Raw genomic sequence first — 14,368 nt, forward strand, 5'->3', positions numbered from 1 at the left:
ACAGGAAATAACACTGTTTATTGCTCGTCGGAGGTAGGTAATTCTTGCCAAAAATTATGACGATTTGCTGGTATAATCTCTGCCAAATTTTTTAAAATATTCTCTTTTCTACTATTAGGAATCCCAGAGGGTTTTGTCTTTACTGTCGGATCCTTTATACCATGTTTTTTTATCTTAACTTGCAAAAAATCGATTTCCTTCAACTCTTCTGTACCTTCAGTCTTAAGGCGCGGTTACACGGCGCGTGGCTCGGCGAGTTTGGCACGGCGAACCACGATCCACGCGCCGTGTAACACAACAGGCTCGCCAAAGCTCGTGGCGCGGTGTGCCAAGCTTGCGCGATCCATTCGGTGTCGGTAATTATGGTGCGAGTCAAAGGGGTAGGATCGGTAGGCTCGCGTTGGATCGCAATTGCTCGTGGCTCGCCAATGCATTTTTGCCTACTTCCTGTATCCTGTTTTACTTAGCAGTGTGCACTTGTGCAATCTCCAGTGTTGGCATTAAAATAAATCAGAACCGCGATGGCGTGGAATTCGGAGAAGACACTGGAATTTATCGAAGACCTGCAAGGGTATGAGGTCATATGGAACCCTAAGCATCCGGAGCACAAGGATAGACAAATTGTTTACGATGCGTGGGCAGAGCTATCACGGAAATATATAGTATCAATAAAAGAATTAAAAAAGAAAGAAAGATACGTTGTTTGCTACGTACAGAAAATTATTTAAAAAAGTGGCATCGTCAAAAAAATCCGGCAGTGGCGCGGATGATATTTACAAGCCCACTTGGTTTGCGTACACAGCTCTTGAGAAATTTCTCCGGGCTGTGTACATTCCAGGCGCTACAATAAATTCTGAGGTAAGTAAAAACTTTATGTATTTGGATAACAGTCTCAATCTACTTATTTGTACAAAAAGTTATTTGTCATCTTGCCATGGCACTTTTCCTCGGTCGGATTGAAAATATTCGGCGAATTCCTGCCTAATTTCTTTCGCAGTGATACTTGCTTTTCTTGGAATGTTCTGTAATTGTACGAAAGAAGACATTCCCTCTTGATCACGACGCCACGATCCAGCAATTTCTTCTCCATCCTCTTCATAATCAAAAGTGCCAGGTGGCGTATAAGATGATTTCGATATCCGACTTTTTTTTAAAAAATTATGGAGGAGAGCGCAAGTCAATGTAATTAAGGAAGCCTTTTCCGGTGAAAGCAACATGGGTTTACGAAAAATTCTAAACACTGAAGCCATTAGACCAAAAACGTTTTCTGATATGCGCCTTGCTCTAGATAGACGATAGTTGTAAACCCGTTCAGTGCTGCCTTTTGCGTGTACCCCTGGGAATGGTTTCATGACGTTAGGCGTAAGTGCAAAGGCATCGTCGGCCACTATTACGTATGGAACGGATACACTTCGAAGTGGAAGAGGTTTTTCCAATGGCAAATTTAGTTGTTTAGAATCTAATTTTCGAAATAAATTAGTGTTGCGAAAAACTCCACCATCACTGATTCTCCCTTGACATCCGATGTCCACGAAGGTAAAGAAATATTTTGCGTCAACCAATGCAAACAAGACAATGCTGAATGTTCCCTTATAGTTGTAGTATTCTGTGCCACTGTTGACAGGGGCCTGTATTACTACATGCTTCCCATCCATTGCCCCGAGACAATGTGGGAAGTTCCAATAGTGATCAAAATCAGTTGCTTTGTCTAACCACTGCGCTTCAGTTTCGGGCATCTGAAATTAACAACTTTATTAAAGTTAATTATAATTTCCACAGTTATGTTTTTCAGGAAATTGAGGACCTGCATGAAGAGGAGTATAATGATTTAACAGAGGACTTGGGTAACGTCGAGGACCAGAATCAACCGGAATCGTTAAATGAAACAGAACCGCCTAATGAAGACAACATTGGTAAAAATAATGAACAAATTGGGCCTACCGCATCGCATCCCAAAAAACGAAAAATTGTCAAGAAAACATTAGTTCAAAATCACATGGACGCAGCACTACAGATTTTACAAAACGCGGTTAATGATAAACCAAAACCACCCACAAAAGATCAATCAGAATTATTTACCGATTTATTATGTCTCAAACTGAGGACCATGGATGAAACTACTCGTGAGCTGGCCATGCCTGAAATAAACAATGTAATGTTTAAATTTAAAAACCCCCAATTTCGGCGAATATCAACACACCATTCATTTACCGGAAATGTCCAGGAACAGGTTAACTTTTCCCAACCTTATCATAGTCAACCTCTTCCTTCACTTCCGGGGTCCGGCCCTTTTTTTCATCAAAATCAAAAATCCTTTCCTTTACAGCATGCCTCACATTCTCCACAGTCGCCTCATTCCCAAAGCATGATCAATTCACCACAATCCTCGCAATGGTCTGCATCACCACCCTTACTAAATATGCCAGCTGAATATTTAGACCCAAGTCACCCAAGAGAAGAAAACGCGGACAAGTATGGCAGTGCATGAGGGATTTGAAACTTTTTGCATTAGAATTAATTTTTTCTATTTCGGTGTCACAATGATGATTTTGTACAACTGTTTTCGGCCGAAAGACAAAGACAGTGATTATAGTCGTTTTTTTTGGTAACTCATTTCTTAAGTTGGCAGTTACTAGTTAGTACAAGTAGGTACTTCATTGGGTACTTCCATGTTTGAACTTCAAAATGTCAGTCTTACTACGCTGCCAACCTAAAACTTAACAGCATAAAAAGTGTTCCCAACATAAAACATGTTAGTTCTAATGTTCCCTATAGTTTCTGATAATGATTTTTTTAATTAAATTAAAGCACCGAAATAGAAAAATAGTATGAAAAACGCGTGTTACAATGCTTTATTGTAATACTCCTATCTTGCGGACACTCGTGGCTACGCTTCGCGTCGCCACTCGTGCCACAAGATAGTCGTGTTACAATAGGTCGCATTGTAACACTTGTCTTTCAATATACTATTATGTTGTAGTTTTATACCTGTCAATGTTGTTCATTTCAATGAAATCCATTATATACATACAACCGCGCATAGTTACCTTAATTTCGTTTTTCAGAAAACGGACTAAAGAAGTACACACTTCATCAACCGTCTTAGAAACGGTGTATCTAGAACATTTAAACAAGAATCCCAAGCTTCGATAACTGTCGCCTGTAGCCAAAAATCTTAATGTCAGTCTTTGTTCAATCGGAATACTTAATCTCATATTTGTATCTTGCTTCCTTATGGTAGGACCAATTTTTTCTAGTAAAAACTCAAAATCGGGTGCTCTCATCCTGCAAAAGTTTTCGAAATAACCTGAAGGTTCTTTTAACAGATCCGCCAGCATATCTGATCCGCTGTACCTAAATTTCAAACAGAAAAAACACCTTTCGAGTAGAATACATTTTATTCTCAAACAAAAACCAAACAAAAACAAAAACGCTTACTTATTAATATACCTAAATAGTAACTAAGGCCAATAACAATATAAGCCACAACAAAAAAAAGAAACTAACTTCTTTGGAGTAAAAACAAAAAAAAAGATCTATATTCTTATACAGGCAATACAAGCCTTTATAAGTAACGAAACATGGAAATCTTATAAGATCGTTTTACTACTATTTGTAACAACATACCAAATAAAAATAACATAAATTTGTATTTAGGTGTATATCTCTAATGAAAAGGGAATATACAATTCAACAAATAAAACAAAATCATGAAACAGGAATAACCACCGTTTTACCATCACCCGTCGTATAGTGAACACTGTAAGCAAATGAATCATCGAGAGAATCATAACTGACCATAAATAATGACGAGTTGCCGTCACTTCATATGATTTCATAGGCCTGAAACATGCCACTATAACCTAAAGTCTCAACTTCTCCTAATACTAAAAACATATTTCTATTATCTATAACAATATGCTTAATCAGTCCAAATTTAGGAACTAAGTTTTTTTCATCGGGTAAATGAGTTACAAGTCCCACTTTAAAAATAACATTGTTAATACTTGCCCACGTAGTCAACAAGTCGCTACACACGAAAACACTGAAAACGGTGAAAACCATATATGGTGAAAACACACTTTAATGGGGTCGGGTCGGGAATAACAAGTCTGCGTTTACTCATCTACTGCTTAGCGTTGGCCACTATGTGTTATCGTTAAGTACGTACATATACGACCTTCGCCGGCTTCATTTCTTCGGCACGCAATAATTTGTACCAAATAAATATATATTTGCCACAAAATCAGACTGTTTGTAACATAAAAAAATAAGACTTAGATCTATTTTGATTTCAAATTAAATAATTATTTATTTGACATATAATATATATATAATATATAATATATACCGGAAAATATCCAGCAAACAAATTTTAAAATGACATCAAACATTCTTGATTGATTAAATAAAATAAATATTTTTTGATTAAAACATACGCAGTTTCGTTGAAAAAAAAAATGGTTTATTCAAATAAATATTAATCAAATAAATTATTTATTAGGCAAATTTTCTGTGATTTTTTTCTGTGTATTTATCGCCTTTTCGTTGTATTTAAAAGAAAGTTCTGTTTTCCTAGTATTTTAATTTGTGTTATCTCTTAATGTATGTTAAAAATTGATTTTATAAAATTAATCTTCTACCTCTAGTTTAACGTACCTTATGGGGAAATGTTCTGTTGTCAACTGCCTATCATTGGCTGTTATAATTTGTAATTTTGGAAGAAGGGTTTCCACTTAAATAGAACGGATATAGAAGAGGCAAGGCCTTTTGCCACGTTGAAAATTATGTGCTATTCCAAGAAGATACTCAATAGTGTCTCTTTTCTGGTATCCCCGAACGATACGAATAATTCGTTCGTCTGCGTTTCTGTATTTCCTTAACTTTACCGGTGGATTTCGCCCGGTCATAAGTTGTTTATAATGTATATCCCTGCCATGTTGCACCTTTCTAAGGCCCAGTTCATACTGAGCGGACCTGTGGCGGAGACTTATGTCCTCTCCGCGCTGCCCCATGCAAACAAACGATGTATCGCGACGTGGCACAGTCGCCACCGCCACGTCTCTTCCAAGTTGCTAGTGGCGTGTCTCTTCCAAGTCGGTACTTACGTGAGCCACGATGCGTGACGATATTTCATGTCACAATCTCGCCTTCTCACTGTGGTTTGTTTGCGTCACGTCTCCGCCACGTCAGAGTCACGTCTACGCTACAGGTCCGTTCAGTGTGAACTGGGCCTAAGACAATCAATAAATTTCCAAATTATTGGATTAGTCAGCCCCAGTTCGGTATGTAACCGTCTATGAGCTGCCACCGCATGGTTATTTGTGCGGTCATCCCCTTGCAACGTTTGCTCGTCTACATTCCACATTCTCAATGGAAATATTGGTGGGCGACGTCCAGAGCTCCTCTTCGATTTCGTCTCCAATGTAGTTGTCTTCAAAATAGTCCAAAACAGGTTGAAGTTCTTCAGGTAGAAAGTTCCCCAAATCACCAAGCGCTTCCTCCATGGGAATAAATGCCATAGCCGTTATCATCCGTGCCTGCAATGCGAATGCAGCGCCGTTGTTATATAAACGTTGTAAACCTAATGCAGCCACATGTTCTTTTTTTAATTTTGAGTCAGATGGAAGAAGCAGCTACGTATTTTAGTATCGGAAAATTTTGCAGCCATGCTTTGAAACGCTGCCATTTCAAAATCACATATGTTCTGCGGACGCAAATTCGGCATTAAAACGAGAAGTTGCTCAAACAGTGCATCATGCGTAACTTTCCTTTTGTCCGGAAGAAGAGCGTATGGGATGAACACCGCCATATTTCAATCCAGACACAGCATAAACTTGGGTGAATAACTTTGGACATATTTTAAAAGTTCCATCAACAAGTGTATTTAGAAATTTCGAAATGTTAACAAAATGTTTACAAACATAAACAAATTTTCGTGAAAACGTCCCCCTACAAATTATGCGGCTAACCGTTACCCCGTCGAATCGTCTTCGCGGCGAACCGTCCTAGCGGCGAAACGGTCGCGGCAAATCAATCGCGACGAAATGTACTAGACCCTTACCAGACAATAGAATACGATTCTTTTTAAGCATTATGTGTGGTAACGCTACAGTTGTTCCAATGATTGCATTTAAGATGATCATCCATATGCTCTTTAAATGATTTCTAATTAATGCTTTTTTTTATTTCAGGGTAAGGCGCAGTATTAACTTCGTGATGTTCTCCGGTCCGGTAAGAAATTAATAATATTGCAGTGTTTTCGCATAATAGAGATGTTGCTTTTTAAAGTAACTAAACTAAGATAAATCACGTTTTACATTCTTAGTATTCATGACTTTGGTTGATTAAAAGAATGCGACCCAATGAAGTGAAGTAACGCGCATTTTCTGTTCTATTGTTTTAGTCTGAAGGGGGTTGACGCAGTGAAAATTCACGGAGCGAACTGAACATATATCTCCCCAAGCAGTGGGAAAATTTCAATGTTCAGATTTTCTCATTTAAAAAAGGTTTCCATGATTAGAACTCTTTAACGGTCTCTAAATAGAAAGAAATCTTTGTTCGTAACATATAAAGCCAAAATCTAACTAAATTGAATCAGATATAAATTTAGAATCTTTTGTATTGACGCGTGACTGAGTCTTGAAATTGACTTCAGTAGCTTGTATATTCCTTTTCTTTCGCGGGTCTGCATTTTAAAGGTGTCACGCACTGATTGTAACATATTTACATTGTTTGAGATTTGACTACCGTATTTTTTAACAATTTCCTTCGGCTAGCCAAGCTTTCATTTACCTCGCAAGTTGGCAATTTACTTAAGATCTTGCCAGTTTCTAGTTTCGTTAAAATAAATGTACGGCACGGGGTTTTAGACTAGTAGTATGATCGTTATGATAAATTATCTTTCTTTATCTGCTGTCAACGGCCTTTATGAATTACTGTTAGCAGCCTGCCTGTCGGTCTATTGTTTACAACCTATGCAAATAGTACCCCTTCTAAATATGCACTGTACGCTTCTCTTGCCAAAATGAGTAGAGACTTGCTTCGATTATCGCAAAGTCCACGCGTTTTTAACGTGCTTCGTTTTAAAGTTGCTACTCCCGCTCACTCTTCGTATGAAGCGGTACATAGGCATGCAATTTTACACATTACATAGCGGGCACAACAAACAAATGAAAGGGATAGTGAATCACGCTGCACATAAAATATGACAAATAGCAATGCTAACGTTTGACACGGATGTGGAAACTGTAATTAATATTTAATACGAATCAATAATTCAAATCACTACATGCATTTTGTGGAATTTTGCATCAAGAATTAAAGTGGCTTGGAGTAAATTATTGTGGGGTTGCAGAAGATTACCCTCCGATAAGTAACTAATCCAATCTGGGGCCTTGTTTATATCACACCTACTAGTTGAAGTACCCAAGTCGTATTTATACTTAAATGTATGAGCTGCTGCGCCTGCAATGTACTTCAATGCTTCAAAGTTAACATTTTCTTTTAATACGAAATTCTGAAGCAAATTCGACATGTCGTGAGGGGTGTCATCTGGTATACTTATTTCGGGATATGTGGGATGAACGAATGAGTAGTCGATAGGGTTTTCGTCTGCAATGTGAGAATCGGGCGTAATCTCCGTCGCTAAAGAGGAGAGTAAATTTTGTGTAAGGCATTCCTCATCGACGAGTTGTAATAAACAGGGTTCCGTTACTTGTGCCGTGATCTGTTTTTCGGTGAAAATAGATGCCGGATGCTTGCCCAAAATGAACCAACGCAGTCTGTATTGAAATTCTAGGGGAGAAGGGTGATCCCTGGGACCACCCATACCGCGAATATACGCAAACAAATTCTCCAGGACATCTTGATTTACCCGAAATGTCAATAAATATTGTATTTTAATTGGAGATTCGCAAACATTTCTAAAATTGAACGATTTGTTAGTAAAATTCCCTTTTGGAACGGAATTAAACATCTGTGATTACCAACTCAAAGATTTCCAATAAACGTAGACATTTGGGATAATCTCCTTTTGTTCTTCGAGATTAACACCTAAAGCATTTTTACTTGGACAGTTATGCGTATACTTCGACCTGGAAAATCACGCAGGCGGCAGTCGCAAATGACGGATAAAAGTTATGGGAACAAGCGTTCCTCAAAGATTCTACAGTTAATTAAGTACACAAGATCTCCATAGTTTTCTTTACACTGAAAAAAATGTTTAGCGACCACAGTTAAATATTTAGTAACGGCAATAAGAATTTCTAATACTATTTGGGACAGTTTATCTGCATGATTATAGTTATTAAACTCATTTTCTTAATGGAAGGTTAACTGGTACAGTTAGTTGATAACTTAGAATGTTCCTTCATTACAGTTACTAAACACTATTAAATAGAATTATTGGAGCAGCATAGCGACCTCTGTTAAACCAATTTATAATGTTAATTATATAGTTTAGTAATAATAATTAAATATTGTTATTAAATTTTAGCCATCCTGCTTTTGTGTAACAACACTTTGTTTGTTATAATTAAGCAACTTTAGTTACAATAACTAAAATGAACTAACTTTAATGAAATGCGTTGCTATAGTAACAATTTTCTTTATTGTCTTTGGCTACTTTAATTAACTGCCTTTATACAAACGTTTAATAAGAATCGGAGACCCCTGCATGGGGGGGGGGGAGAGGTTAGAGTGAAAAAAAATCATATTTCAGAGTAGTATTATATTATAAAATAAAGAAAGATATAAAAACAGAATAATTCAAATATATTCAAAAAATAATAAATCAAACGTCAATTAACTAACAAAAAAAAGACTACACGAAAAACATCTAATATACAAACAGTACATAACTAAGCCGCCGTTTAGATATGCCATTATCTCTTACAAAAGTAGACCTCAAAATGACGTCAAAGATATAAAAACGTAACCTAAATATTGATATTATAAACATAAAATATAACATAAATGACATAACAAAATTAATAAACAAAACAAATATATACTTACCTTCTCAAAAGTAATAAATCAAATGTCATAAGTTAACTAATAACGAAAAAAGACTACGTGAAAAACATCTAAAACAAATAGTACGTAATTAAACCACTGTTTAGGAATGCCATTACCTCTTAAAACAGTAGACCTTAAAAGAACGTTATAAGCTTTTCATTTGACTTTGTCGTATATTATGTTATCAAAAATCTCTAAACCTTCCCCATATAGTTTTATTCGTTGAAGTTTTTAAAAATAACAGCGACTATAGTTTCGGCGTACTGCCATCATCAGGCAACTAGAAGTGTATCACAATATAGCAAATTTGAAAACATTAAGAGCTAGTACTTACTGTGAAAGTTAACAGGAAAACGGTAAATTACAAACGTTGAAGACGGATAAGACGAACATGTTGTTTTTTAATTATAAACTGGCCGAAGCCAAGTGAAAAACCTGAAGGGTGGTTAAAACGGAAAGGTTGTCCTAAGTTTCAAGACGAATTAATTATCAAGCCTTGTTAAGACAACCAACCGGGGGGGTTGAATTTTTACATTAAAGTTGAAATTTGGGTTAACCTAAAAATGAACAAAGTTTTAGATTTAAAAAATAACTTATCTAAAAGGTACTTACACATTTCAAAAGAACGGGGGGGAAAAAATAAACTTATAAAAGTATTGAAACTATTAAGATGACTACATATTTAAATTATTTAAGTAAAGTTTTAAATTCGAGATCATGCAGACGGCATGTCTCGAAATGATTGACAATTCGGTATAAGAGGAAACTGACATATCGATAAATTTTGAAAAGATGTATAGGGTGAACTGAAATTATTGTAAAAACAGAAGATTGTTATTAAAGCCGAGAACTTCGTTAAGAGAGAGGTGTGGGTTCTTTTTAACTTGGTGGTAAATTTCTTTCAATTCCAGAAAGTTCAATCTTATACCTTTATTACATATATGCAGAATTTCGAAATCGGTGTTCGGATTGAAGGAGTGGCCCGTTTCTAGGATGTGTGAAGCGAAAGAGGATTTTATTGAGGAGGAATTATTGTTTTTAATACATTGAAGATGTTCTTGAAACCTAGTAGAAAATTTTCTCCCTGTTTGGCCAATGTAGGAAGATTTGCAGGTGGGGCAATTAAGTTCGTAATTAATAATTGCACCACCTGAAATCTTCCTACATTGGCCAAACAGGGAGAAAATTTTCTACTAGGTTTCAAGAACATCTTCAATGTATTAAAAACAATAATTCCTCCTCAATAAAATCCTCTTTCGCTTCACACATCCTAGAAAAAACGGGCCACTCCTTCAATCCGAACACCGATTTCGAAATTCTGCATATATGTAACAAAGGTATAAGATTGAACTTTCTGGAATTGAAAGAAATTTACCACCAAGTTAAAAAGAACCCGCACCTCTCTCTTAACGAAGTTCTCGGCTTTAATAACAATCTTCTGTTTTTACAATAACCCTATACATCTTTTCAAAATTTATCGATATGTCAGTTTCCTCTTATACCGAATTGTCAATCATTTCGAGACATGCCGTCTGCATGATCTCGAATTTAAACTTAACTTAAATAATTTAAATATGTAGTCATCTCAATAGTTTCAATACTTTTATAAGTTTATTTTTCCCCCCCGTTCTTTTGAAATGTGTAAGTACCTTTTAGATAAGTTATTTTTTAAATCTAAAACTTTGTTCATTTTTAGGTTAACCCAAATTTCAACTTTAATGTAAAAATTCAACCCCCCGGTTGGTTGTCTTAACAAGGCTTGATAATTAATTCGTCTTGAAACTTAGGACAACCTTTCCGTTTTAACCACCCTTCAGGTTTTTCACTTGGCTTCGGCCAGTTAATAATTAAAAAACAACATGTTCGTCTCATCCGTCTTCAACGTTTGTAATTTACCGTTTTCCTGTTAACTTTCACAGTAAGTACTAGCTCTTAATGTTTTCAAATTTGCTATATTGTGATACACTTCTATAGTCGCCTGATGATGGCAGTACGCCGAAACTATAGTCGCTGTTATTTTTAAAAACTTCAACGAATAAAACTATATGGGGAAGGTTTAGAGATTTTTGATAACATAATATATTTCAACCCCCATTTCGAGGAACGATGGATCCAACTCAAAATGACTTTGTCGTGTTGATACATAGATGTGCTACATAGGGAACCGCTGTGTCAAAAATACATTTCATTATGTTAGTTTCTTTGATCACGCAACTGAAAGAATGAAGATCGAACAAATAAGTTTCAAGTTCCTTATATACAGGGTGGGGCACGGGAAACTCCCACATTTCAAAAGGTTGTTAAAAAAAAACTAATCGAGATAATGAAACAAGAATTTATTTATCAAAAAGATTACCTCATGTAGTTTTTTCAAACTACGTTTTAAAAATAATATCGTCTAAATGATGGCCTTGCCGGGCAATACAGATATTGAGCCTTTCGTGGAAGTTTCGCATGACTTTCTCAAGTGTGGTGGAGGTTATCTGGGCGATTTCTCCCTCGATTGCGGTTTTGAGGTCTTCCAGGGTCCTTGGACGATGTTTGAAAACCTCGGCCTTGAGGTAACCCCATAGATAAAAATCACAAGGGCTTAAATCGGGGGAGCGCGGGGGCCACTGAATGGGCTCATGCAAGGAGACCACCTGCCCGGGGAACATCTCCTGGAGAATAGCGCGTGAACGACGGGCTGTGTGTGCTGTAGCACCATCTTGTTGGAACCAGAAGCTCTCACGTTCATGTTCCTCACCGAATTCTTCGATTTTTGGCCTCAAAAAATTCTCAAGCATGTCACAGTACCGATCAGAGTTCACAGTAATCGTGACACCACCCTCCTCAAAAAAATAAGGCCCAATGATGCCTACAGACGACAGTGCACACCAAACTGTGACCTTGGGGCTGTGAAGGGGTCTTTGGTGAAGCTCTCGAGGGTTCTCAGCTGCCCAATAACGGCAGTTTTGCTTATTCACACACCCTGACAGATGAAAATGAGCTTCATCGCTAGTCCACAAAACCGCAGTGGGAGGCACTTGTTGAAGGATCGCCTCACAACATTCCACACGTCGCCCCCAGTCTGTTGGGGACAATTCCTGGGCAACCATGATCTTGTAGGGGTGCAAATTGAGGTCAGTATGCAAAATCCGCCTCACTGTTCTCGCCGAAATCTGAAGAGCAGAAGCATGTTTTCTCGCAGAACGCGTAGGACTCTGTTCGATCGACGCCCTCACTCGAGCAATGTTTTCAGGGGTTCTAACGGTGACAGCTGGGCCTTTCTTCTTTGAATTTAGCGCAGATCCTGTTGCTCTAAACTTTTGCACCCAAGACAAAATTGTTTTCCGGTCGGGAACACTAGCAGACGACGACAAACTGTACCTTGTACGGAATGCCCTCAAAGTAGCAGTTACAGATTCACCATTTTTGAAAAAAGTCTCGATAATGAACGCACGCTGCTCACCTGACCACGGCATGGTAACGACTGAAAACTACATCACTCACCGCTCCGAACGAGACCTACCCCACTCCTCTACAACCGCCCATATCCCAACAGCAGTTTTTTTTAATGTGGGAAGTTCCCGTGCCCCACCCTGTACAAAACAAATTTCATCGCTTTTATTGACTAATATGCGAGTTATTATTCCAAATACATAAAAATCTACATCTATAGGAATAACATCTTTTATTCTGTATACTTTATTGTTATATGTACCCTTTTTAGCGGAAAACAAAGGATACTCTTGGAACACATCAAAAGAGATTTTTGAAGAAGATAGAATTGTTTTAAAATGAGCAATACTCCGAAATGGATCAAAGGGAACTTTATTTTTGTCTACTAATGCATCAGAAAGACTTGTTTTAGAGAAAATTTTTTTTGAAACATTTAGCTGGTGCTTTATTGCTAATGTACGAGTTATATTTCGCCTACAAGTGACAACGTTTGCGGATGTCTTAGATTGCTTATGTTTGGATTCATATTTCAACGAAGACAAATAAATTAAAGGACCAATCTTTGAAATTATGCCTGGATAATGGGTGAGATTGTGGTGCTTAGGTTTTAATGGCAGAGAAAATAAATCTTTATACAATGTATGATGTTTAGAAATTATATTTGAAAGTAAATTGCATATGGAAGGATTCATATTAATACTGTCTGACAGAACAATTTTTAAAATTTTACGAAGTAATGTGTACAGTTTCCAATATTGGTTTCCTACTGGGATAACATCCTCTAACATGATTCCCACATATTGTACGAATGCTTTCATCTCAGCACATGACATGTTAATCTTCTTTTTCTTTAAATTTTCTAAGCTAAGGAGAGGTGGTTTATTTATATTCGAGTTGCCAAAATTAAAATATTTCATTCGTGAATTCAGATGATCTACAGTAAAAATTTTGTCTATAAAAATAAATTGGTATAATAATTCTGTCATATCAAAAAGAGCAATCCCTTCGAATATGTCGTGTGCAATATCAACAGAATAATTTTCACAGACATGAAATAACTGCACCTTATTCCACACACAAAGTTCTTTTATTCCTGTTACTTTTAAATTATTTAACTGGATGTCTGCTGCATAATTAGTTCTATTCCTCAACATTGTCTGATCCTCATTTACTTGGTGCTCCATATCTACTCTTGCACACTTACAAAACCTGCAGTAATGATTGGACCGAAAACTTTCTGTAAATCCCAGCAGTTTGTTCAAACCTAGATTATCTCCAAGTAATAAAGTAAGTACAAAATACACTTTAATTTTTTTACCCGAGCTTACAATTTCTATACCACTCTTTTGTAGATAATTGCATTCCTCAACAAATTTATTGAAAATGGCACTGCTGCCAAATTCCTTAAGGTCCATGGTATGAAACAATAATGTTAAAAATATGTTTTCTAGGGATGACTGAAATCTAACGGGCATGCAAGGAATTGAACTATATACTGCACCCAGTTTATGAATACCTGCATGGGAGCTTAAGGGATTTCCACTTTCATAGTCATCGTAGTATAGGAAAAACGGTAATACAATATCATTATTTTTGAAACTTTTCAATTTATCTTTCCAAAAACTAGTTTGAATAATGTTAGATATGTTTTCGACACTTTGTTTGTTTTCTATGAAGTATAAAATTTCAGGTAAAACATTAGGCATTTCAAGAAAGTTTTTAAATACTAGCCTTAAAGGAATAAACTGGTAAGTATAAGTTTGAGGCGATGCTAGCCCATTTTCCATTTTATCTAAACGTTGCCCCAGAATACATTCAACAGGATTGATGTAGTGATTTGATTTTTCTAAATATTTAAATCTCAGATACTCTGTGTGCAAACCTGTAAACATATTTTGAATTTGATCAA

The sequence above is a fragment of the Photinus pyralis genome, unplaced genomic scaffold, assembly GCF_008802855.1.
Source record: "Photinus pyralis isolate 1611_PpyrPB1 unplaced genomic scaffold, Ppyr1.3 Ppyr1.4_LG6, whole genome shotgun sequence".
NCBI classification, from domain to species: domain Eukaryota; kingdom Metazoa; phylum Arthropoda; class Insecta; order Coleoptera; family Lampyridae; genus Photinus; species Photinus pyralis.